Source organism: Silurus aristotelis (assembly GCF_946808225.1).
Source record: "Silurus aristotelis genome assembly, chromosome: 28".
In the NCBI taxonomy this organism is placed as follows: Eukaryota; Metazoa; Chordata; class Actinopteri; order Siluriformes; family Siluridae; genus Silurus; species Silurus aristotelis.
Window position 1 is genome coordinate 11,780,016 of NC_139601.1, and position 25,485 is coordinate 11,805,500.

Here is a 25,485-nt window from a genome sequence, read left to right on the forward strand (position 1 = left end):
GGAAATGGAGGTCAAAAGAGAATGCAAATGTCTTGCCTTAAAAAAATGTTGTGCTAAAAAATAATGCACCGCATTGAGTTTTATATTTAGCGTTATCCTTATTGCACTGCATTCAATTTTATGTGTGTCTTATTGTGTGCATTGACACTTGGAATGATTTGACATTTTATCCTTCGTCAAAAATATGTAGTTGTACAATATAATAGATTAGCAGTGCTTTCTAGTTACCCAGATAATGCTATGTATCAAGCATCACAATTGTTTAATGAATATTACCTCACCTGCTAGAGAACTACTGATTTTACATTTATCAGACTCCCTTATCATGAGCAACTTAGAATTATTTCATTTAAGCAGGTTAGGACCCAACATTAGAAGCTAGGTGGTGTTGGGATTTGAACTCATGGCCTTCTGGTCCAAAGTCTAACACCTTAACCACCAAGCTACCCCTTCCCTTCATTATACAAACATTTACCTCACAGTAACTATAGTAAGTACCTTGACAGCAAACTTATATTTGTTTCAGCATATATTGTGTGTGTTGCTTTAAATGATTTTAACATACACGCACAAACATACAAGATTTTGAAATGCTTTCTTAAGTCATTTCTGTGTAACTTTGATCTTTTCACAAGTCTGAGGTCATATAAAATTTGTGAATGGTTATTATTCTAATAGTTATTAGCTCATTTTCATTAGCATTTGAGCCTTTGAACCACATTAATGAGTTGAGAAATCATTGGATGCTGGCAATTTTTTTTTTCACAAGACTCTGAATTTGATTAGATAAAGTCCCTGCACCTCTAGTTGTTAATGAACTACAGTCTTTTTATCTGTGCCTTATTTTTGCCAATGTCATGGCCCCTTCTGTACTCATTTGTATGATTAGCCCAGAACTGTTCATTATCTGATCTTCAGTGTAGAAAAATTCTATTGATATGGAAAGCCACCTAGACCAAACGCATCATCATAGCTGCAAAATAAATAGGATGCATGACATACTGTTTGTAAAAATTCAAACAAATACTGGATGCCTTTGCTAATGTTTTTATACAAGGCATTTGAGAGAGGATACAGAGGAGCATTTAGGAGTTAATTGGCTCGCTCATGGACACCATGCTAAAAAAAAAAAGCATGCATGCTCTGACCAGCTACCAGCTGCCAAAACACCAGTCAAATTGGTGACCATTACTGACAGCTGGTGGGTTATTTTCTAGCTCTGAGTTATTGTTGTGTATAGTCTATAATGCTAGTAGTTAATTGTGTGTCTCTGTAGTGCACATGATTTGTCTGTGCTGTTTGAATTTATTCATTAACTGCTGCAAGATGTACTTAAAAAAAGCTACATTAAAAAAAGAGAGTACTGTGATCGGCTACATCAATAAATATGTTCCATTGTGTTGAATGTGCAAATACATTTTGGAGATGTTCTAATTGTCTTTCTACATCACAGAAACTAGGATGCATCATTTAGTAATGTAATTTAAAAATCCAGGTTCCTTTCTACCATTTCACTAGCTGTTCTGACTATAGGATAGTACTCAGGATCATCAAAATTTTTAACCCTTAGACATTTCCAATAATTTGCCCAAATCCTTAACCACTAAATCATTTTTTTTATATATTAACATTATTAATATGTTGGCAACAGCCTTTATAGTCACTTTTTTGCTATATAGTTTCTAAAAACGTTCTTAGTTATTTATATTTTATTATTTTATTTTTAAAAAGGCTATTGAGTGTGTAAATACAGTTGTGTTCTAATTAAGTTGGAGATGGAATATTAAATAAAGAAGATGGAATGAAGGCCATTTTGATTATTTTACTTATGTAGCTCAAGCATGGTATGGACGCATCAAAGAAGTCATGACATTCTAGATCTGTGCTAAAATCTGTGTCATTTAAGTGTAATTTATTTATTTTTCCTATAATACAGATGTCAAATAATTGGCAGAATTCTTTTTCATACGTTTCTTCTGTTTTCCAGAATTCCTCACACCTGCCACCTATATAATTATGAAAGAACTCAGTACAGCTAAAATAACACTATAGTTCCATATATGTTTTATGTATAAGTGTGTTCAGAGGCAAGACACAAGTACATAAACCGAGCATTTTCTTTATTTAAGGCGAACCAATATTTATTGTTATAATCAATAGCAAGGGCCAGTAAACACAGAGGCAACTTCTCAACAGGTTTATTTATAATCAGAAATAACAGCTCATGGAAGTCAAAAAACTCGAAAGGAAAAATAAATGATGTACAAAGAGTTAAAGAAAAAGAAAACAACAATCAAAGGAAACAACCAATTAAAGGCTTAACTAGGAAAGGTCCACACATAAAAGGAACAGACCAACAAAGGAACAGGACTAGAATAAAATAAACTAATTCTGTGTGTGTCCCATTTCCTGTCCTTAACAAGCACTTCTCTCTTACGAGGGAAATATCAAGGTCCATGACGTCGGAGTGACGTGGGGGGACGCCACCTGCAGGAGGGACCGTAAGGGACCGGTGCTGAGAGGATTGGGCAGCAGTCGAAGGCGGGGGTCTGCTTGGACTGTGCTCCCGCGACCCGGATTACGGATAAGCGGGAGAAAATGAATGAATGAATGAATGAACAAGCACTTCTATATAATTTTATTTTGTAACCAGCTTTTTGTTGTCTCTTGTTCTTATTTCTAGTGTACGCTTCATGTTTTTTGCTTATTGTCCATGGTTTTTGTTTAGATGTTAGATTTATTTTTTTACAGTTGTGCTTTCGTTCTGCGTTTTTACAAATAGATTATTTACTTGCATCTACTGCCTCTTATGTTACATTACACAACTTAGCATTAACCCCATGCAAAATATTATTGCTCATGCTGTTAATCTAGGGTAGCAGAAATCTCTGTAACCACACTCCAAAATCCAGTGGAACATCTTTTTAGAAGAGGTCAGGTTATTACAACAGCATATGGGGTCTACATGTTGAATGGGATGTTTAAAAAGGACATACTGTACAAATCTTATGCTTGGGTGTCCACAAACTTTTGTCAATATAGTGTGAATAATATAAAAAAGGATGTTAGTGTGATAGTGAACAGTGTTTACTGTTATATTAAGATCATTCATTTTCTCCCACTTATCCGTATTTCGGGTCGCGGGGACAGCAGTCTAAGCCGCCTTCGACTGCCGCCCAATCCTCACAGCACTGTCCCTTACGGTCCCTCCTGCAGGTGGTGAGCCCACGGGAAGGCGGCCCCATGTCACGGACCTTGATATTTCACTCTTAAGGGACCCCCGGAGCACAGAGGGTTAAGGGCCTTGCTCAAGGGCCCAAGAGTGGCAGCTAGGCGATACCGGGGCTTGAACCCCAGACCTTCCGATCGGCAACCCAGCGCCTTAACCGCTGGAGCCACCACTCCCCCCTATATTAAGATCATGTTTTTTTATTTAGTATTACCTTTTACATAAGATGAACATGAGAACAAATAACAGTTTACACAGACCATCCTGTTCAAATGTTTACACCCCCAGTTCTTAATGTATTTGTTGTGTTTTTAAGAATTAATTAATATTTGTACTTTTTATAATAGTCATGAAAGGGGGTTCCCCAGTTGTTCTGTGTGTGAAAAGATGTATTTCAAAATCATATAGTCAAGTGTAGAAAGGGATGCGGAAAGGATGCTAGAAAAAGAAAGAATGTGCAAGAACTAGGGGATTTTTTTATGAAGAACATTTATTACTGATATAAACAAGTGGCTCAAAATTATTAATAAACAAAACGAGTTATTGATTATTTAGGAAACAACACTATTTTTGTCTATTCATGACGGTGCTAACTTAAATAAGAATAAGCAATGTATATGTAATTTATAAGCCTCTTTCACCCTCTTGTATAACTAATGATCAGAATGATTAAAATAATTTCTGAATAGTTTCTAGGTGTGTCAGTTTGTCCCAGACAGAACATAAGAGTTGTCTAATGCCAACATCTGGCAGGAAGAAGGAGTGTGTTCAGCTGTCACACGATTGTAGTAAAACTGCCTCTCATTAAGAATCATCATCATTGAAATGTCAGTTGTGTTTACATTCTGCAAACGTAACTGAATAGTGCTCTCACTATCTCTCAGTTTCCTGTTATTCTCAGTGCCACAGTGTTGACTCTTGCTAAATATTTCCATCCGTTCTTATCTATTTCTGTTTAGAGCATTTTAGAATATCTTTAAGACATCTGTTAAAAAACGAACCAGATGTTTTTAGCTGGTAAATGACCATGACCTGTCTTCTCTTCATCATATCTCTGCATCATTTCAGCCACATACGGTATACAGTACACAATGACAAAATCTTAATGTTCCTCCTAGACCAAGGTGCTTCCAGCCGAGTCTCATGGCATTCCGTGATATAGTCACGAAAACTAGTCTATTGATTTGTGTTCATAGGCACAAATTTCCCTCTTTTTTCGTGTCACTCAGGACCTTCTATGTAATCTAGGAAGTATCTTTTGGTGCCTCCGGCAAAGTTTTCTTTCTGCCACTGGATACCAAAGATGCTTTATTGTTTTTTTTTTTCTCATTTGTTATTGATTTTTTAATCTTCAATCACTCATTACTTTGGCATTTCTGTCAGCATTACCCATGATCCTCTGCCTCCGTTGCTATGGAGACAAAGCCAGTCGGGAGGCAGTAGTTCTTAATGACACAGAAAAAAAAGGGAAATTCGTGTCCATGAACACGAGTCAAAAGATTACATTTCGTTACTATATCACAAAATGCTGTGAGACTTTGTTGGTGCTGCATAGTACAAAACAAAACTACTGTAACTAGGACATTGTGTACAAATGTGCATTTTTTATCATTTTGCTTTGGGACAGGCACAGACCTTCAAGGAAAGCTATATTACACCTGCTACGTTCACATATAACATTGAAGCATGGGTTTAGATATATTGATACATCTCAATGCCACTGCTTGTTTGACACAATTTTAGAACATCATTGTTGATCTTCTGCCTTTTTCAGCTTTTCTTGAGTATAAAATATGATTAGTGTTGTAACACAGCACCCTCTCTTGGTAATAAATTGTTAAATCACACTTTTACCATTTGGTAATTGAGATTGAGCAGAAGTATAGCTCTCTTTCTATTTTGGGGGGGGGGCGTTGTTTAGCCCATAACACACAACTGACTGCAATTTCCAACTGAATACATATTTGCTAATAGTTGGCTTTTTTTGTTTGCCTGGCACCCCAAAGTACACATTTATATCATAAACATTATGGAAAATGCTGTGTGTGCAACTATAATGCAAAAAAAAAGAGAGACATGGAGCTTTTCTGTTCTATTTCTGTAATTAATCTTTTATAAATTATCAAATAATTTGGGAGGGGGTTGTCTCTCTCTCTCTCTCTATCTCTCTCTCTCTCTCTCTCTCTCTCTCTCTCTCTCTCTCTCTCTGCTGTTTTTACTACCTTATAACTGCTTTCCTTGAATATCTTGTGCATTAACTGGCAGTAAGTTTGCTTTGCATGTTTTGGCTTTAGTAAAGGATGACTGTCTAAGGTTCACCCAAACAGGCGATATATTATGGTAAAAAAATGTCTACAGATTGTTTCTTGTTGTACCCCTTACATGCCACGTGGTGGTATTTTAACCTGACATTATTCAACTGATCCTCAGACCTCAAATATCCATTTGTTAGGCCCAGATGTTCCCTTTTTCAGAAGAATGTAGTGAGTTCAGCCATGCTCTAAGGGGTATCTCCTCTTTATTTCAGGCCATTCCAGTGCTTCTAGATGTTTCTAATCTCATTGGTTATAAGGTCAAAAATACACTATTTGTGTGCAGTGTGAAATATGAATTTTTTGTTTTTCACCCCATTGTGTATATGTAACAGTGAAAGTGATACCGGGATTAAAATGCAATTTTTACTAAAGGCATTTAAGAACAAATCATTCCCTCCTGAATAACAAAGCTGTTCTTGGTAGTCTCTGTGAATTCAGTGATGGTGTGAGGAAAGAATGAAAAAGTAGGAAGCAAGGGGAGGGCAGGACTCCATCATGTGGAGTAAAAGTGAGTGCCTGTGGGGGAAAGAACATTATGTAACATCAGCTCCTCCTCACGTGGGTGTCTGGGTGACTTCCAAATGCCAACAAGAGAGAGAGAGAGAGAGAGAGAGAGAGAGAGAGAGAGAGAGAGAGAGAGAGATGAAGAGAGTGAGAGATAGGAAAGGAAGAAATTGGGGCGAAGGAAGATTGAAAGTGAAATGGCAGGTGGTGGGGGTAGAGAGTGGCAGAAAGAAGAAGAAGAAAGGTTGCCTGAGGGAGAGATTTGCTGTATTCACTTTGAAAAATGTATTGGCTTGAAAGGACCTTTCAAAAAATAGAGAAGTTTTACACATTGTGAAGTATGGAAGTAAAAATTGCTGTTTTAATTAACAAATGCTTCTCTGGTATATGTATATAGAAAAAAATAATTTGCAGTACATTATTGAATTATATAGATCAATGTTTTTAGCTTTAAGATTAAGATATACATTGTTTATTACTTGAAGAACAAAATGTACCTTTAATTTTTTGGACGATGCATGTAATTTAATGTTATATTAACATAAACAACAAAGTACTAAAAAACATAAAAATTCACACATCTTCTGAATTAAATTATTAAAAAATAATAATTAAAAGAGCTATATTTTGCTTCAGTCTTATAAGAAACACGTTGTTGTAAAACTTTTTTGTGAAAATTATTTGCCACATTTTCATATATATTTAACTAACCTTAACTACATATTATAGTAAGAATAAACAGTTCAGACATTAACCAGTAGATGTCAGGCTTGTCCTGATTAATGTTATAAAAACATATACAGTACAGGACATTATGAAAAAAGGGGTCTATGGTCATGGTAAACGTGTGTAGTGTTCCGTTCAATTACATGTTATTTAATAGCATTTTAACAGTGGACAGTGTCACAAATCGGCATTACTAAAAGACACACTATATAACACTAACTGTCCACTTTAGTAGGTAAACCTGTATAAACAACTATCCATGTGGCATCAGACTGTGGCACAGTCCATAATATTATGCACATACAGACCAAGAGCTTTAGAATCTGCAACCTGTCCAAGAACATGAATTACTGGAAACATACCCTGTGGTCTGATTAAACTAAGATACACTTGTTTGGCTCAGATGATGTCCAAACTGTGTGATGATGCCCTGGCGAGGAGTACCAAGAAAATTGTGTATTGCCTACAGTCAAGCATGGTAGTGGTAACATATTGGTCTTTAGCTGCATGAGTGCTGCTGGTGCTCGGGAGTTGCGGTTTATGGATTGAAACACACCACCAAGATGAAAACTGCCTTGCTGAAGGTGAGGGTGATGGAGTGAACATTAATGAGCACCTGTGGGGCATCCTCAAGCAGAAGATGTAGAAGCACCATGTGTCAAACATCCAGCGGCACCATGATGTCATTATAGAGGAATGGAAGAGGATCTCAACAGCAACCTGTGCAGCTCTGGTGAATTCCATGCCCAGTATGGTGCTCACACAAAATATTGACACTTTGAACCAGTTTTGGCATGTTCACTTCGGGTGTACTCACTTTTGTTGCCGGCCTTTTAGATAATAATGGCTGTATGGTGTTATTTTCAGAGGACGGTAAATCTGTACTGCTATACAAGCTGCAAATTGAGTAATCTAGAATATCTAGAATGTCTATAGTATTGTCCCTTGAGAAAATATACTAAAATAATTGCTGAAATGTGAGGGATGCACTCACTTTTGTGAGATACTGTATAGTATTGATGGAAAAGGTTTACCGCTTTTGGTACCTGCAACACTCTCATAGCTCCAGTGCAATAAATATACGTTGCCTACATTTATATCCTGTCACATCTCTGAAGCAATGTGGCTGCATATTTATTTTTTACACAGCAACTACATAAAAAAACTAAACAAGTCGTCAAATTTATTTCTATAGTGCTTTTCACAACAGACATTGTCTCAAAGCAGATTTACAGTTAAAGTGAATGATGTGTATTTATCCCTGATGAGCAGACTGTGGCGACTGTGGCAAAGAAAAACTTCCTTAAATGTTATGAGGAAGAAACCTTGAGAGGAACCTTACTCAAAAGGGGAACCCATCCTCCTTTGGGTGATATCAAGAGTGTGATTTTAGTCTTTAAAAAATACAGAACACTGGAAAGTGAGAACTAACATGAGCACTGGAATGTGTGATTATGAGTAATGTCATTTCTACAGTCTTATACAGTCATTTTAGAATATGGAGCAACTCATAAAATAGCTCAACATTTGTGATCATCATAGATCCAACACCAGCTTCTTCATGCCAGAGCCTTTAAACACTCAAAGAGGTCGGGATGTTTGCCGGGGTCGGCATCTACTTCTTTAAAGCAATTTATATCAAACTGCAGTTTTTAAACAGAGACGAACAGAAACCTGAAATCATTAAACACCAACTCACACCTTCTCAGTAAGTGAGAGAATATTTTAAAGATTTAAATAGCATATGCTTGATGCTACATGAAACTGTCACAATAATTTGTGTTAAAAGCATTAATTAACATATTAGGTCTATATATTTTTTTCTATATTTGAATGAAATCAAAAAGATATAATGTGTCTTGACTTTACTTAAAATCAGGCATAGAATAATTCTATTTTTAGTGCTTCTGATCATGCAACTGAAGCATATAATGCTCTTAAACAATAGGAAGAATTACAGCAATTTACACAGGTCTAAGGTCTGATTTACACTTTCAGAAAGTGACGCATGGAACATTGACATAATATGAAGAAAATGTGATGGTAGCTCATGTTAAACCAATGACTCACTGTCTGTTAGTTCCAGAGGACATTTGGTGCAATAGGTATTTGAGGTTTGTGTGAATATTCTGTTCTTTATGCAGGCCATGTGTGAACATAGCCATGTTTTTTTATTAATTAATCAAATGGGTGGAATTTGATTCACTGTTCATGCTGTTAAAATAATGCATGTCCTGAGATATATCATACATCATTCCCTTTCAGGAACTCTAACTGCGTCAGAACGCGTTCGGAACGCGATTGCATTGTCCATGCTCTGAGTATTGAGTCTAATCAGTCAAAATTGAAGACAGGCTGTCACCGGCGGGGTGACGTCATGACCAGGGAGTATAAAGCGCACTTGGAGAGAAGGCAGCTTCAGCTTCTGTTTGTTCATAAAGCACTCTGTGTGAAATGTAATGTTTGTCTGTTTGTTTTACCTTGTTTTACTTGGCCTAATGTACATGAGACCCCTTCAGTTGTGGCTCAGAGCCCGGGGGTTTTCTCGTTAGGGCAATCCCCGCCGCACGGTCAAGGTACAGCAGCTGAAGCCGTCTTCTCTCCAGGTGCGCTTTATAGTCCCAGGTCGTGGCGTCACCCCACCTGTGACAACCTGCCTTCAATTTTGACTGATTAGACTCATTACTTAACGCATGGACAACGCAGTTGCGTTTCCAAAGTGTTCCGACACAGCGTCTCGTTCCCTTTAGGGAACTAGGGTTACATACGTCAACCTAGAGACGTTCTCTCTGTGTTTGCTTTCAAGAAGTGGAAGCGCTTCTCTGAACGCAACAGCGAAAAGAGTCCATTGTTGGGATTGTGAAGGACCTTAGCCGTCCATACAATGGATTTTGTTCGCTGTAGCATCCAGGGAAGCAAATCCGCTCCACTTAAAAGCATGAGGAATAAGGCACTTCTTCCCGCAGCCATTCAAGTTCAAGTTCAAATTTTATTTGTCACATACACATACATACAGAGTATGGCATGCAGTGAAATGGTTTATATGACTGTCCAACATTTAAGCATGAAAAAAAAGTAGATAAATAAAAAACTATAAACTATTGAAGATATATGTATATACATGAATCTAGATGGGGAAGGATGCGTATGGCAGATATTGACAGTACAAATTAAAGAGATTTAGTATGATTGTCCTTAATGTGACTATGTGCAGTATGGTGTGGTATAAAGTGACACTGTGCTGTGCAAGTTCACAGTTGAAGTAACAGTCCAGTGTTGAGGTGTCATATAATAGTGCAAAAAAGTTGTGCAGAAATAAGTGAAGATGAATGGAGTGGTCCTTCGGTGTGTAAACCAAGAGACACCCAGCAACTAGTATTTGGACTTCTCTCTCCATCTCACTTTTCCTCCGCTGCACAATTATTTTTGCACTATTGTTAATTTCATATTAACTCGGGACTTCGCACATTACAGAAATACACATTATATATATATATATATATATATATATATATATATATATATATATATATATATATATATATATATATATATATAAAATATACTTATACTTTTACTATACTTATACTTGATACTTTATTGTATTTATTTTTGTTTATTTTTATCCTTATATTCAATTCATTTTTTTCATGTTTACATGAGTCATAAAAAAAAGCATTTTAATACATGTCATACTCTGTATGATTGTTTATGTGACAAATAAAATTAGAATTTGAACATCAAGATACATCATTGACATCAGTGCAAGTATTTTGTAGGCTTTTGTAACTCCTGTAAGGATTCGAAGGGTAATGTGACTATTTAGGTATGCAGCATGGCATAAAAAATAGCACCGCAATATCCACTGTATAAACATTTGATTTTTGTAATCAGCACCGTTCAGACGTTTCATTGCATTTGATTAGATCATCTATGTCAGACATGTCAAAATCAAGCACTTCCAAATCAAGCACTTCCTTCTCATGGATCCATTATACCCGGCAAGGTAATATCATATTTCTATTATAAGTGGCAAAGTTTGACTCTGTGGGTGTTGCATAGATTGTATGCTTCATTCCTGAAACGAGGCCCAATCTCTGCCTATAGACTGCTCAAAAGCTCTGCATGCTTGGAAGCACATATCTGTGTGAGCAACTTTTCTATGTTATAAAAATAAACAAAACACACACAAGAGTCGTCTATCCCACAGCACACAACCTAACCTCAAACCTTAATGAACTGTCAGGCAAGACAAAATGCCAAGCACCTTGCTCAGTCAAATAAGCATAGGAGCAGATCAGACTGCTTCTACTTACTTTTACTTTTACATTTGCGGCATTTAGCAGACACCCTTGTCCAGAGCAAAGTACAAAAATGCTTTGAGTCTCTTGCAATGAATTAATCTACACTGGTACGATAGATTACCAACTTAATATAAATCAGACTACAACTCTTGATTTTTACAAAGCAAATTTGGTAAGTGCTAATATAAGTGTTTCAGGAAGAGGTAGGTCTTCAACCGTCTCTTGAAGATAGCCAGGGACTCCGCTGTTCAGACATCTAGGGGAAGTTCATTCCACCATCTCGGTGCCAGAATAGAGAAGAGCCTTGAAGTAAACCAATCTCTCATTCTGAGGTGGTACCAGTTGAGCAGTGGTGCACTGCCAGGTGTGCTGAGTTGATGAGTGACGAGGTGTGATACTTTATTCTGCATCTTCTCAGTATTTTCCTTTATTTTTATGTTTTAAATCTTCTTTCCCAAAAATCTAAATGTGGAAACCCCAACATGTAGATAAAATAAATTGTGTTCTCATGTCAAATTTTTACCACATTTTTATGCCTTAGGTAACATAATGAAACCAATAAAATCATAATCAGTTTGATCTCTTTAAAAGACTATTTGCCCAATGTATTTTGCTTTTTCAGTAGATAAAATAAAGAAGATATTTGGCCAGCAATTAGTATGTTATACACATTTTTACCACATGCTGTTTTTCTCCTTCCTACTCTCAAATAAATCTTCTCCTCGTCTGCGGTCTCACCTGCTGCAGTCTCCATGCTCTGTTTCCACTGTGTTTACCTGGGTTTCCCTATAGAGAGGCTGTTATCTCTTTATAACTCAGGCTGGATACAGCTCAACCCGAATGGAATCACTGAATTATACCTACTGCAATGTATTTTAGGAATCCTAGTGTTTAATATAATATGGGATGTCATGATCAATGCTTGACTGTAATGTATAGTACTGCTTGATGCTAGTAATCCTACTGCAGTGGCGAAACATTAATCTTCACTGTACAGTATATACAATATTCTGTCCTGCTCCCATTACACCAGACACTCACAGATGATAATTCATTGTTAAACCTGAGATGTCTGATGGACATCTAGCAGAGTGTCAAGGTTCGCTACTAGAGCGATTGCTGTGCCTACACAAGTCTGATAAGCCTGATAAGGACACAGGTGGCACAGCTTATCTCTGTGCCCATCTCTGCCCTCACACAATCAGTTATGTTTTTAACCATCCACCTGATGGCAGATATGCAGGAGAACATATCCTTTCCCTGAAGCAAGGACAAAAGACTGTAGCTAAATGGACACTGGAAATGTGAACACTGGCTGCTAGATGCGGCTGGAAGGTATGTGCTTCATTGTCACCTTTTTCCAAAGCTTAAAGAAGAAACTGGCCTGTAGAGACTGAGATCTTTTCATCAGTACTGTCATTGGGTTAGATCAATAAACCTATTCTTATTCCTGCCCTTTTTACTGGTTAACACAAGTCCATCCCCATGTCCACGAAGCATTAGAATGACCTAAAGAAAGGTCACTACCTCTTCTGTGGAGTCACTGCATCATACAATTTGCGATTTTTCCATGATGACAGAGCAAAGTATACAGCACATGGAAGAATAACCCCAAACTAATGTAAGTTTGCCCAAATATTGTCTTTTCTAAGCTGTTTTATATGGCAGTTGCAATGCATCGTTCAAATAATGTGCTCAATGAAACAGAGATCTGAAGAGAATACCAATATGTAAGGGTTTCATCATGCGTCCACTCCATGATGCCTTGAGACCAATGCTCTTCATAGTGAACTAATCTCATTATCATAGTTTCCTCCAAATTCCTTCTTGTACAATGGTTGCCATGGCTTCAACATTTTAATCCAAGAAATGATCACCTGGTCCCCTTGTTGCTGTGAGATAACAAAAAAAACAAGCAGTGGAGGAGCATATCTCTAAGATCCTCACCCAAGGATGTTTTTAACCCTCCAATTTAACTGCTTTCAGAGGAATTTTTTTCAAGCAGAATAAGATAAAGATTTGTGCCACTTTATTGAATTCCATGATCTCAGCCAGATTACCATCATGTTTTGGTGTCCATTATCCCTTGTCGCTCCTGAACAATTATTGTTTGTGACCATCTTAAAAAACATGCATATAAACCAAAGGAAATTAGTCCAAGACATCATGACATTTATTAGCACCACTTTGAGGTGCTTTTGATTGCCATCCTCAGAGACACATCAGTTATACTTTCCCTGCTTTTGCAATGACCTTTGAAATCTCTAAACACTTTTTTCCAGCATGTTTTCATGTATTTCAGCATCTCTGAAGATATAATAACTGACAGTTTAGTTTATAAGTGTAGAAAAACATTTATGGAAATGCAAAGTGGATAGTTATTACACTTAAGCAAATGGTTAGGTTGAGAGAGTGATCTAAAACAAGAGGAAGATTCTTCAAAAATGTCTACCAATCAGCAAAAGGAATGATTATATATACTCCCCAGAACTTGGTATGCCCAAGGTTCCTTCATTCTGCCACTCAACAGACTCAATATAGTGCATGCTTGGTTTTCAATTATCCCTTTTCATTGAAAATTGCACCCTCTTAGAGGCATTCGAAAAACCAAGCCTATATACACTGGCCCAAATAAAACACTTAAAGCAAGGTCACGTTAAACTAGGGTTATACATTGGTATTGTTACATATATATCTTCACCCTCTCTGAACTCAAATTCCCCACTCTTGCATGGTTCTCATGAATTGTGGGAATTGCACCCATTTAAACTCTGTACTCACTAACAATATATCTGCTGTAGTATTGGGGTAAAGCAGACGGTCCTTTGCCTGCCATTGAGTTTTCAAGCTTTGCATGATCTTGGTAATTTGGTTTGGAAAGAAAATCAATATTGTCTTTGCACTCCACAGTATTGTATCGGAATGTTCTATGGCAGGGGTATTCAAGTAAAATCTGTCTAATTACATAACATTTTTTTGCTTACAACTGCCTAGAAAAGTAAATAACTGAAGTAAGTGTATAAGTAGTAAAATCTTGTGTAATTGTGTTGCGTTTCGGAGTGGTGTTTCCCTTTTACAACTTCAAGCTTGACATTAGAATGGATAGATGAAACAGATGTTTAACATTTTTATTTGTGGTTGGCTTTATTTTAAACAAGCCAAGTTGTAAATTCGCTACTGGGACAAAGAGGGTTAAATTTAATAAAATGTCTGGGAAAATGTCCCATTTATAATCTAATGTCTCTAGCTCTTTAGATCTTAGATCTAGATGACCCTTCAGTCTCTGGTCTGATAAGATGCCTTCAGGTAAATTTTTTATGAAAATGCAGGATTGACTGCAATATTATTTCACTGTAATTTATTTAAAACTAGACACATTAAGTATGGGTGGTTTATAAAATAAAATTTTAATAGATTCAAATACATCATCTCTGCTTTAGGAATTTTTTAAGTACTGTCCACTGAAAAGCTTTGGTATTGACTCGGTCAGCATAGGAATCATGGTCTGCCTACTAATGACCCTTGGAATAAAAAAGCAACATTACTTTTAGGTAATTATTGCAGTTTATGGTTCTGTCAACTTAGCATCCTCTCTGTGTGTTTATAAGAGAATATTAATTAAAAAGAATGTGAAAATATTTATTTCAATGAGAATGACCTTCAGAACCGCCCTATTACTATTGACCTTTTACTAACTAGGTGGCATCTCTAATTTGTATTTATAATACAAGACCTGTGATTTGTTAATTAGAAATCTTCTGTACATTATGCTGTGGTTGTGCCAACAGCTTTGAATTATGCCACTCTGAACCCTAGCTGAACAAAAAAAAAAAGGACAAATTGATTTGCCACTGAGCATCTCAGAACAAACAATGTTGGAAATCAGACTAATTTGATTCTGAAGGATGCCCGGTGCAGTCCAGGAAAATAAAGCAGCAATTATTCAGGACAGGCCACAAATACTTCATTAGCGAATGTCTGAAGTAAACAGCTTTTCTCTGCCACTTGAATTCAAACATCATACAGTCAAATTTAAAGAATGAGGCCCTTACATCTTTGTGAGAATGAAGAGCAGCACCATCGACAAGTGAGGCATTGCAATTCAAGAGATCTACCCAATTCATTATTGTCAGTGCTGCCATGTGGTACATGCTGGGACTGGATGGCAAAATAATGACCCGGGCAGAGCCAATATACAGGAAGGCATGAATGCAAGACTGGTGTACGTACTTAATTTTATCCCAATTATGTTTTGAACCTTTGGACTAAACACATCATTATAATAACAAGGCTAAAATCTGGCTAATAAAGTTTTGAATAAACATAATCTTTTGACATGAGCTAGATAAAACTGATTTAATGCGGTCATTAGGATTAAGCTTTTACCCATTAAACTGAAGATGTTATCCAGTTCACTAAGCCTCAAATTTAAAGATCAGAGCTGATGATCATTCTGATAAAGTTGGCTTCACTTTTTATTTATATTATGAAAAAATTAAAAGAGGTGTTTGGTCTTTAAAAAATGGTGAATTATCATAATGGATATATATGTATATTTTATATGCCAAAAAAATAATAACATAAACATTCCCTAATGCACAATAATGCATAATTCAGCACTGAAACAATTGATTTAACTCATCCAGGATATGCAAACCTATCAAATTAAATTTGTATATACAGTATATACGGTATATTATTAGGGGTGTAACGGTACATGTATTTGTACCAAAATTTCTCTTTCAGTTCGGTGTAATTGATTTTTATGTGCTTACATAGATAGTTAAAATCTGAGTTCCTTCAGAAAGATATTAAGTGGCGGACCGCAAGTTTGTTTAGTCTCTGCCTCGCACTTTAAGTGCTTGACAGGACCATACAAATTTGTATTTTGTATTAGAGCAGTAAAAATTCTGTGTTTTGAGTACCATTCTCTCATACAGACCACTGGATGTTCAACATGACATCTCATGGCTCTCTGAGGATTTAATAATTAGAATTGCTGCTCACCCAGGATGCAGAAGATGAGTTACACCCTGAAACTGAGTTACAGTATTGTGGCCAGGGTCACACAGACGTTTTTCAAGATGGGCTCCACTCTGAACAGGCCTTGCAAGGGTCGATCAAAAAAGTTGAGACTTCTTGCTATGCATCAGGTGCAGAAGCTGGCTTCAAAAAAACAGACGCATGAGTGCTCCCAGATTTGCTTTAGGGGTTGCAGAAGCAGAATGTCCTCTTGTCAGTGCTTAGATTATACGGTGCACACTGCAACAAGTCCATCTGCATGCCCGTCTTCCCAGAAGGAAGCCTCTTCTAAAGCTAGCTTACAAGAAAGTCTGCAAACAGTTTCTGAAGACAACCTGTCCAAGAGCATGAATTAGTGTAAACATGTCCTGTGGTCTGATTGGACTAAGATAAACTGGTTTGGATTAGATGTCCAGCATGTGTGCCGATGCCCTGGTGAAGATTACCAAAGAAACGTGTCTTGCCTACAGTCAAGCATGGTGGTGGTAGCATTATGGATAGGGGCTGCATGAGTGCTGCTGGTACTGGGGAGCTGCCAAATTCATTGAGGGAAACATGGATTCCAACATTTACTGTGACATTCCGAAACAGAACATGACACCTTTCTGAACGGCAGTTTTCCAACATAATAACGACCTCAAACACACCACCAAGATGAAAGCTGCATTGCTGAGGAAGCTGAAGGTGATGGAGTGGCCAAGTATATCTTCAGACCTGAACCCTATTGAGCACCTGTGGGGCATCCTCAAACGGCAGGTACATCAGCGCCATGTGTCTAACATCCAGCAGTTCCATAATGTCATTATGGAGAAGCGGAAGAAGATTCCAGCAACAACCTCTGCAGCTCTGGTGACTTCCATGTCCAGGAGGATTAAAGCAGTGCTGGATAACAATGGTGCTCACACAGAATAGTGACACTTTGGACACAGTTTTGACATTTTCACTTAGGGTATACAAATTTTTGTTGTCAGCTATTTTGACAATAATGGCTGTATGTTTAGTTATTTTCAGAAAACAGTAAATCTGCACCGCTATATCCAAGTTTCAAATAGTATTGTCTCCTAAGAAAATATACTAAAATGGTTACTGAAATTGTCAGGATCTTCCGGGCACACGGCATGCACTTCCGGTTCCACAGGGTGCACTTCCTTTATCCACAGAGCGCATTTCCGGGTCGGCGGCCATCTTGTCGTTTTTCTTGCGCCTCCCGGTATTTAAGGACACCAAAGACTTTAGCTCGGCGCCAGATTATCTCACCAGCTTCCTATAGTCCCTGGGATTATTCTTGCCACCCTGCCTGCTCTGGATTCTGTTCCTGAGCCTGATCCTGAACCCCTGTTCTGCCCTGCTTCTGTTTTTGAACGCTGGACTGGTTTTTGGTTTGTGTTTCTGTTCTGCCCTTCTTGGTTCTGTTTGCCGGCTCTCTAAATCTTGGACTGTATTTGGTTTTGGTTTTGTCTTTCCCTGCATCACCCTGTTTGCATGTGTTTTCGAGCTTGGACTGTTTTTGGACTGTGTTTTTGCCTTGCCCCATTGCTCAGTGTGTTTCTTTATTAAAGCCTGTATTTTCCTTACTCCCTGTTGCATCCTGCATTTGGGTCACCCCCCCGCACACTCTGACAAAATAATCTGGCCATGCACAGTGTCCCGTGAGAGTCCCATGACAGACATGGAAAATTGTTGGTACCCTTTATTAAAGAAAACCCCACAGTTGTCATTGAAATAATCTGACAATAGTAATAATAAATATAAATCTCCTGAAAATTAACTAATGAGAATCAGACCACAGAAGCATTTTAAAAAAACAAAATGATGAAACTTAGCCTGGACAAAAATGATGGTACCCCTAGAAAAGATTGAAAATAATTTGTTAAACTAAAGTCTGCCCTTTGATTAGCATCACAGGTGTCTTCAAACTTGTAATCAGTCAGTCTGCCTATTCAAAGGGTGAAAAGGCGTCACTGTGCTGTTTGGTATCATGGTGTGCACCACACTGAACATGGACCACAGAAATCTAAGGAGAGAGTTGACTCAGGAGATAGCAAAGCAAATTATAGACAAGCATGTTAAAGGTAAAGGCTATAAGATCTTTTCCAACAGCTTGATGTTCCTGTGACTACAGTTGCACATATTATTCAGAAGTGTAAGGTCCACAGGACTGTAGCAAACCGCCCTAGATGTGGCCGCAAGAGAAAAAAATGATGACAAATTGAAGAGATAGATAAGAGGAAGGATAACCAAAGAGACCAAAACAACTTCCAAACAGATTAGATGTTAACTCCAAGATCAAGGTACATCAGTGTCAGATCGCAGAATTAGTCATTGTTTGAGCCAAAGTGGACTTAATGGAGGAATCCACTGTTGAATGCAAATCATTAAAAAGGGAGACTGGAATTTGCCCAAATGCATATTGACAAGCCACAAACTCCAAAGCATCTGTCCTTTGGACAGTTGAGACAAAAAAGGTTTAGGCAAGTTACAACAGCTCTATGTTTACAGATGCAAAAATGGAGCATACAAAGAAAACAACACTGTACCTACTGTAAAACATGGATGAGGCTCAGTTATGTTCTGGGGTTCTCAGTTATGTTCTTTGCTGCATCTGGCACAGGGTGTCTTGAATCTGTGCAGGATACAATAGAATCTCAACACTATCAAGGTATTCTGGACTTAAATGTGCTGCCCAGTGTCAGAAAGCTTGGTCTCAGTTGCAGGTCATGGTTCCTCCAACAGTATACTGACTCAAAACACACAGCTAAAAACACCCAAGAATGGCTAAGAACAAAACTATTCCAGTGATAACTGTGGGTTTTTCTTTCGTTTTATATTTATAAATTATATATATATATATATATATATATATATATATATATATATATATATATATATATATATATATATATATATAATATATTTATATATAAAACGAAAGAAAAATCCACAATAAACACACACACACACACACACACACACACACACACACACATATATATATATATATATATATATATATATATATATATATATATATATATATATATGTGTGTGTGTGTGTGTGTGTGTGTGTGTGTGTGTGTGTGTGTGTGTGTGTGTGTTTATTGTGGATTTTTCTTTCGTTTTATATATATATATATATATATATATATATATATATATATATATATATATATATATATATATATATATATATATATATATATATATATATATATAATAGTTGTTTAAGTTTAGGAATAGGAATGTTGTCCCATTCTTGTCTAATACAGGCTTCTAGTTGCTCAATTATCTTAGGTCTTCTTTGTCGCATCTTCCTCTTAATGATGTGCCACACGTGTTCTATAGGTGAAAGATCTGGACTGCAGGCTGGCCATTTCAGTACCCGGATCCTTCTTCTACTCAGCCATGATGTTGTAATTGATGCAGTATGTGGTCTGGCATTGTCATTTTGAAAAATGCAAGGTCTTCCCTGAAAGAGACGACGTCTGGATGGGAGCATATGTTGTTCTAGAACTTGGAAATACCTTTTAGCATTGATGGTGCCTTTCCAGATGTGTAAGCTGCCCATGCCACACGCACTCATGCAACCCCATAACATCAGATTCGTCTGACTACAGAACAGTTTTCCACTTTGCCACAGTTCATTTTAAATGAGCCTTGGCCCAGAGAAAACGCCTGCGCTTCTGGATCATATTTAGATATGGCTTCATTTTTGACCTTTAGAGTTTTAGCCGGCAACGGCGAATGGCACAGTGGATTGTGTTTACCGACAATGTTTTCTGGTATTCCTGAGCCCATGTTGTGATTTACATCTACAGTAGCATTCCTGCATGTGATGCAGTGCCGTCTAAGGGCCCGAAGATCACGGGCATCCTTATGGTTTTCCGGCCTTGACCCTTACGCACAGAGGTTGTTCCAGATTCTCTAAATCTTTGGATGATATTATGCACTATAGATGATGATAACTTTAAACTTTTTGCAATTTTTCTCTGAGAAACTCCTTTCTAATATTGCGCCACTATTTTTCACCGCAGCATTGGGGTAATTGGTGATCCTCTGCCCATCTTGACTTCTGAGAGACACTGCCAATCTGAGAGGCTCTTTTTTTACCCAATCATGTTGCCAATTGACCTAATAAATGGCAAATTGGTCCTCCAGCTGTTCCTTACATGTACGTTTAACTTTTCCGGCCTCTTATTGCAACCTGTCCCAAGTTTTTTGGAATGTGTAGCTCTCATGAAATCCAAAATGAGCCAATATTTGGCATGACATTTCAAAATATCTCACTTTCAACATTTGATATGTTATCTATATTCTATTGTGAATAAAATATAAGTTTATGAGATTTGTAAATTATTGCATTCCTTTTTTATTCACAATTTGTACAGTGTCCCAACTTTTTTGGAATCGGATTGTGTGTGTGTGTGTATATATATATATATATATATATATATATATATATATATATATATATATATATATATATATATATGATTGTGTGTGTGTGTGGGTGTGACTGTGCCTGATTGGATATATGCCACTGTCTAGAATGTCTTTTCTTAAGTTGTAACTTTTGCTTCACTTGATCTAGGGGGTCCAAACGTTTTTCAACATTGCATTGCCTCTATGTGCCAAGCAAGGATCATGAAGACATGAAATGCCAAGTTAGGTTTGGAAGAACCTAAGTGGCCTGCACAAAGCGTTGCAATCAATTGTTGTTATTCACTTACGGAATAAATTGGAATTCTAGTATTGTGTCAGGATATGAACAAAGGATTAGAATTCTACATTTAACACGCTATTTAACATGTTATTTATATAAAATGTATGTTGCCATTTATAGTTACCATTTAAAATGTACACAAACACTTTAAAATATAATTTTTTGACAAGTCACTATGTAAATGTCAGAATTTCTATTTTTTACTTTTAGTCCTCTCTTTTATTAACATCTTTTAGTGTCTGGTGAAAATTTCATTTGACATGAAAATAATTCCATCCATCCATCCATCTTCTCCCGCTTATCCGATGCCGGGTCGCGGGGGCAGCAGTCTAAGCAAAGATGCCCAGACTTCCCTCTCCCTAGACACTTCTTCCAGCTCTTCCGGGGGGACACCAAGGTGTTCCCAGGCCAGCCGGGAGACATAGTCTCTCCAGCGTGTCCTAGGTCTTCCCCGGGGTCTCCTCCCAGTGGGACGCGCCCGGAACACCTTCCCAGGAAGGCGTCCAGGAGGCATCTGGAACAGATGCCCGAGCCACCTCAGCTGACCCCTCTCGATGTGGAGGAGCAGCGGATCAATTATGAAAATAATTGTTTTTATTATTATTATTATTATTATTACAAAAATAATAATTATTATTACATATTTGGAAATGAGCTGTTTGGAAAGAACAGAAGAAGCCCTTCCACAAAATGCTGCTCAGGAACAAGCATCATTAGAGCTGTGTATTGTGGTACAGAGTAAAACAGACTATTTTGGAAATGCACAGCACTGGTATGTTCTGCATGAAAAAAAAAAACATTTGAGCACTCAAACTTACTGTAAAAGAACATTTATACATTTTCCAATGAAAATATATACGTATCATCCACTTTATTAAGAAAACCTGCACATTCTTGCAGTTATCCAAAAAGGCAATTACAGAAGCACAATATATAAATTCATGCAGATACACTCCAAGAGCTTTAAGTAATATTCAGAATGAGGAACAATGTGAGTTCTGTAACTAACTTTGGCATGGTTAGTGGAGTCCAATGAGCTGGTGTGAGTATTTCAGAAACTGATCTCCTGGGATTTTCACACACAACATTCTCGAGAGTTTACACAGAATGGTGTGAAGAAAGAAACATTCTGTGTGAGGATGGCCTGCAAGCTGAAACACCTTGCTGATGACAGAGACCGGCGAAGAATGACCAGATTGGTTTTAGATGCCATGAAGGATATACTAGATTAACTCATGCAATCATTCTTTTCAACCATGGTAAGCAAGAACACATCTCAGCACTCACAAAAAAAAAAGGTCAGTGGATGTTTTACAATAGCAGAACAAATCAGTTTTCTCTGGCCTCTCTTCTTAACAAGGCTTTTCCTCCACAGAACTATCTCTCACTTACTGTTTTTTATTTTCTGCACCTGTATAAATTATGGTGTGTAAAAATTCAGGGGTCTATAAATGATCTAAATCAGCGCTTTACATTTAAAGTAACAAAGATTACACTTGTTCTTGATCTGTATTGGCATGATTTTATGATGCCTTACTGCCCATTCTCATTGTGTGTGTGTGTGTGTGTGTGTGTGTGTGTGTGTGTGTGTGTGTGTGTGTGTGTGTGTGTGTGTGTGTTTGAGAATTCACAATACAAGGGGTGATTATTGTTAATTTCCTGGGTGTGTAAAACATTAGTTAAGTAAGCAGGTCCTGGTGTGTGTGTGTGTGTGTGTGTGTGTGTGTGTGTGTGTGTGTGTGTGTGTGTGTGTGTGTGTGTGTGTGTTTAAGGTTTAAGGTACCCAGTAGCAGCGGCGTTTACTTCAACACACACACAGTCAGAGAAGAGACAGAAACACACAGAGAGAGAGAGAGAGAGAGAGAGAGAGAGAGAGAGAGAGAGCGCTTAGCGCGAGACGTGCGCGAGCGCTCGTTTCCTCCCTACTCCACTGCTGTCCTTCATCTACACGGTAAGGGGGATTATTTGATTTATAAGTAAGGTTATGAATAAACTGATAGTCGTATTAATGACTGGAGGAGAGAGTCAGTTCATTGAGGAGGTGAAATACTGTCAAAAAGCTCAGGTTTGCTTGTGCACGCGCTCTACAGGTGGCGGCTGGAGTTTGGAGGTGACTCTCCGGTACGTTGCGTCTGCAGTTGTTTAATATGCAAGATAACAAATAGATACTACCGTTTTAATATCTGTATATTATTTATGAATAGCATTGCATAATCCATAATATTTGCATGCACAGGTGTTGGGTGAAGTCAGATTTTGAAGTGCATGCCTTCCCTGAATAAAAGGTACTTCATTTGTACCTTCAGTATGTCTACTGCTGTGCATTGGACATGCACAGTGTGTACATAAAAAAAAGATTTGAAACACATAAATGGACATTTAGGGGTAAGGTGCAATCTTTAAATTTACACTATATATGTAACCTAATTGAGAAAACCACCCTTGTGACATGGAAAGGGTTTTATTTATTAATTTGTTTATTGAGAATATGAGAAGTATTGAAAAACGTACAGTACAGAATTAACACACTTTCAGGGCTGAATTCTGTGTTAAGTGTGAAAACCAGCAGTGCTCAGTCGATACGTTAGAAACTTACACTCATACAGAACATCTTATTCATTTTTATCACCACATTATCTGTGTAAAGCTACTTTGAGACAATGTTCATTGTTAAAAGCGCTATACAAATAAAAATAAATTGAAAAAAAAATGAATTGAAGTAAAAATTAAAAAATTTTATTTTTATTTGTTGTGCTTTTGGAACCATGATCTGTATTTTCTACCTGGAAAGATAGATATAGTATTTTGATTATTTAGTGGTTCTTAAAGTCTGGTTATATTTTATTTGGAATGATCTGTAAATTTTTGCTGGTTATCAGGTGCAAAATAGACACAAAACATACAACAAGTGCAGCCTTGATAGCACAATTCTAGCAACGAAGACAAATACAGTTGCTTCTGACAGTGGGTTGAAATAGCTTTTACAATATTTACTTTGAGAGAGCTTTATTTTGCAGCTTGTCTAATCAGGGCCCCGGTGGTTTTGGCACCGTTGTCTATTATCTCTGTAGAGTCTATGGACTAACATGCAGAAAAATAGCGTTATAAGTTTTATTACTTTGCATTTTATATTTCAAAGCAATAAAGTATCTGAAAAGATGTGTAAACTCTGGACCTGTTTATGGGACCTTTATCGGAACTTCTGAACAGTCAAATAACTTAGACAATCATTAATCAAATAATGCTACCAGCACTTGATCATCATAAGGGCATCAACGATGTACAGTTGAGCTGCAGTACTTTAGTTCGGGGACAGTAAGACTACATACATCCAAGCTTTTGCAAATGCATCTTTTTCTCTAAGTTTTGCCCTTCTGTCCCCCTAAATGTATAATTATTAAAAAAAACAACCTTGTGTTGTAGTGGGAACTGATGCTCTATATGTAGACCCATTCAGCTCAAAACAAACAAGATGTAGGATGATGATGATACTATAGTTATTGTGCCTGCAATCCAGTTTGATAGCATTGTCAGATTGCTTTTTTTCAAAGATGATGGAGTGTTCACTTGCAATAGCATTCATTCAAAGAGATGTAAAATAACCAAACGCCTGACAGGAATGTCACAGATAGGTGTCACATGCAAGCACAGTATTGGGATTTTAAAACGTTTTAGCATGTCAATAAGCAGCTTTTGTATGAAAAAGTATGAAAAAGTCAGTGTAGACAGAAAGCATATCGAACTGAAGTTAGCATGTACAGCACAGACTTTGTGGACTTACTTTATTCCTTTTAAAGGCATAGACAATAATATGCAATACCATAGATGAGTAAATAAATACTCATCTTAATACAATGCATACTTATTAGGCATATGGGGATAGAGAATATTATTCTACCCTTAATGTTAATTCAACATTATGAACTTATTCACCTTGATAAATAATTTTAGACTCATTCGTTTCAGTACCAGAAGAAGATGAACAATTATGCTCATTATCATTTGTTCACTTGCAACTCTAATGTGAGCTAAATGTTTAGTGGTTGATGTCCAAATTAATCAAGACAGCGTTTGATCCGTGCCCAGTTCAATTAATGAATGCAGCGAGAGACAATGAAAATAGTGAACTGTATCATGGAGAAAAGGCTATCGCATTAGTCTGGCAGGTGTAGAATGTCCTTAATCATTTCATTTAACATAATTATTATAGCGCAAAAGATGTCTGAGATAAGGCTTCACCAAGATGCAGGATGTTATTTTTTTTTGCTCACATTCACCTCCTGAGGAGACTTGGTCCCATGCTTGTATTACTTTGAAGAAAAACAACACAGATATGCTCAATCTCAAGTAATTCATCACCACAACAAAACAGCAGGTGCTCTTTGGTAGTCCTTTGAAGCTAGCATCACTTGCACAAGCAACTTGCACAAGCAACAAAGAAGAAAAATGTTTGGATCCGAATTGCATTCAGAGCCCCATTGAAATGCATACAATGCATACTGGAGATTCAAAGCAAACATAGCCAAGAACTATTGAACGCTTAGGGCTAATAATTGAAAGTTTATAGAGTAATATATATGCTATACTTATACAGAAACCAATTTTCATATTTATAAAATCTGGATTTTTTCATAACTGCAAAGGTCAAGCATTTGACATATATTC

General features: G+C 37.1%; 1 protein-coding gene across 1 annotated transcript in view; it reads left to right on the forward strand.

The window, feature by feature from the left end:
• Window positions 1-22,571: 22,571 nt before the first annotated feature.
• Window positions 22,572-25,485, forward strand: part of hrh1 (histamine receptor H1) — a 31,457-nt gene continuing 28,543 nt past the window's right edge. The window contains exon 1 of the mRNA XM_083534257.1: window positions 22,572-22,771. The gene's annotated coding sequence lies outside the window, so the exon portion shown is untranslated. The remainder of the gene's footprint in view (window positions 22,772-25,485) is intronic.